A 2,962-nucleotide genomic window follows, 5' to 3' on the forward strand; every position below is an offset into this window, starting at 1 on the left:
TTACATGATATCACTTGTATATGGAATCTTTGAAAAAGCAACCAAATGAATCTATATACGGTACAGAAACATTCTCACAGACATAGAAAACAAACTATGGTTACCAAAGGGGAAAGGAAGGGAGGAGGGATAAATTAGGAGTATGGGATTAACATGTACAAACTACTATACATAAAATAGATAAGCAACAAGGATTTACTGTATAACACAGGGAACTATATTCAACGTCATGTAATAACCTATAATGGAAAATTATCTGAAAAAATATGTATAACTAAATCAATTTGCTGTACACCTAAAACTAACACATTGTAAATCAACTGTGCTTCAATAGAGTACAATTCAATATGTTTTGCTAAATTTATAGAGTTGTACATCCATCACTGCAGTCCAATTTTAGAACATTTCCATTGCCCCAGTATAATTCATAATGTCCAGGTACAATTAATCCCTGCTTCTGCTCCCAGCCCCAGGTAACACTACTATACTTTGTCTCTTTAGATTTGAGTTTTCTGGACATTTAAAACAAATAGAATCATATAATGTGTGGATGCTTGTTTCTGGTTTCTTAGCGTATTTGTGAAGTCTATCAGTGTTGTAGTACATATCAGTGCTTCATTTCTTCTTATGGGTGAATAATATTCCATTGTATGGATATATTACATTTTATTTATCCATTTACTAGGTGACAAACATTTGGCTTCTTTCTATTTTGGGGTTATTGTGAATAGTGCTGCTATGAACATTCATGTGCATGTGTATATGTGGGTACGTTTTCATTTTTCTTGGGTAGATACCTAGAGTGGAATTGCTCGGCTACATGATAATTTTGTGTTTAACCTTTGAGGAACTGCCAAATTGTTTCTTAAAGGTGGTTGTACCATTTTACATTCCAACCAGCAATGTATGAATGTGTCATTTTATCTGCATCTTCACCTCCTCACCAACACTTGTTATTATCCATCATTTTGAATATAGCCATCCTAGGCAGTATGTAGTGATATCTCAAAGTGGTGTTGTTTTGCAGCATTTCACTCGTAACTAATGCTGATGGGCACCTTTACCTGTGCTTATTGGCCATTTGTGTATCAATTTGGGAAAAATGTTTATTCAGATCTTTGCCCATGTGCTAATTCAATTATTTGACTTCTTATCACTGAGTTGAAAGTGTTCTTTATATATGCTGGATATATCATTTTTCACATATATGATATATATATATATTTTTAAAACATTTTTATCAGAGTATAATTGCTTTACAATGCTGTGTTAGTTTCTGCTTTATAACAAAGTGAATCAGTTATACATATACATATGTCCCCATATCTCTTGCATCTCCCTCCCTCCCACCCTCCCTATCCCACCCCTCTAGGTGGTCATAAAGCACCAAGCTGATCTCCCTCTGCTATGCGGCTGCTTCCCACTAGCTATCTATTTTACATTTGGTAGTGTATATATGTCCACACCACTCTCTCACTTCGTCCAAGTTTACCCTTACCCCTCCCCATGTCCTCAAGTCCATTCTCTAGTAGGTATGCATCTTTATTCCCGTATTGCCCCTAGATTCTTCTGATCATTTTTTTTCTTTCTTTTTTCTGTTTTTAGATTCCATATATATGTGTTACATACAGTATTTGTTTTTCTCTCTCTGACTCACTTCACTCTGTATGACAGTCTCTAGGTCGATCCACCTCACTACAAACAACTTAGTTTTGTTCCTTGTTATGGCTGAGTAATATTCCATTGTATATATGTGCCACATCTTCTTTATCCATTCATCTGTTGATGGACACTTAGGTTGCTTCCATGTCCTGGCTATTGTAAACAGAGCTACAATGAACATTATGGTACATGTCTCTTTTTGAATTATGGTTTTCTCAGGGTATATGCCCAGTGCCGGGATTGCTGGGTCATATGGTAATTCTATTTTTAGTTTTTTAGGGAACCTCCATTCTGTTCTCCACAGTGGCTGTATCAATTTATATTCCTACCAACAGTGCAAGAGGGTTCCCTTTTCTCCACACCCTGTCCAGCATTTACTGTTTGTAGATTTTTTGATGATGGCCATTCTGACCACTGGGAGATGATATCTCATTGTAGTTTTGATTTGCGTTTCTCTAATGACTAGTGGTGTTGAGCATTCTTTCATGTGTTTGTTGGAAATCTGTATAGCTTCTTTGCAGAAACGTCTGTTTAGGTCTTCTGCCAATTTTTGGATTGGGTTGTTTGTTTTTTTGATATTGAGCTGCATGAGTTGCTTGTATGTTTCAGGGATTAATCCTTTGTCAGTTGCTTCATTTGCAAATATTTTCTCCCATTCTGAGGCTTGTCTTTTGGTCTTGTTTATGGTTTCCTTTGCTGTGCAAAAGCTTTGAAGTTTCATTAGGTCCCATTTGTTTATTTTTATTTCCATTTCTCTAGGAGGTGGGTCAAAAAGGATCTTGCTGTGATTTATGACATAGAATGCTCTGCCTATGTTTTCCTCTAAGAGTTTGATGGTGTCTGGCCTTACATTTAGGTCTTTAATCCATTTTGAGTTTATTTTTGTGTATGATGTTAGGGAGTGTTCTAATTTCATACTTCTACATGTAGCTGTCCAGTGTTCCCAGCACCACTTATTGAAGAGGCTGTCTTTTCTCCACGGTATATTCTTGCCTCCTTTATCAAAGATAAGGTGACCATATGTGCATGGGTTTATCTCTGGGCTTTCTATCCTGTTCCATTGATGTATATTTGTGTTGTTGTGCCAGTACCATACTGTCTTGATTACTGTAGCTGTGGAGTATAGTCTGAAGTCAGGGAGCCTGATTCCTCCAGCTCCGTTTTTTTTCTCAAGATTGCTTTGGCTATTTGGGGTCTTTTGTGTTTCCATACAAATTGTGAAATCTTTTGTTCTAGTTCTGTGAAAAATGCCAGTGGTAGTTTGATAGGGATTGCATTGAATTTGTAGATTGCTTTCGGC

This window comes from Lipotes vexillifer, unplaced genomic scaffold, assembly GCF_000442215.2.
Source record: "Lipotes vexillifer unplaced genomic scaffold, Lipotes_vexillifer_v1.1 scaffold405, whole genome shotgun sequence".
Taxonomy (NCBI): Eukaryota; Metazoa; Chordata; class Mammalia; order Artiodactyla; family Lipotidae; genus Lipotes; species Lipotes vexillifer.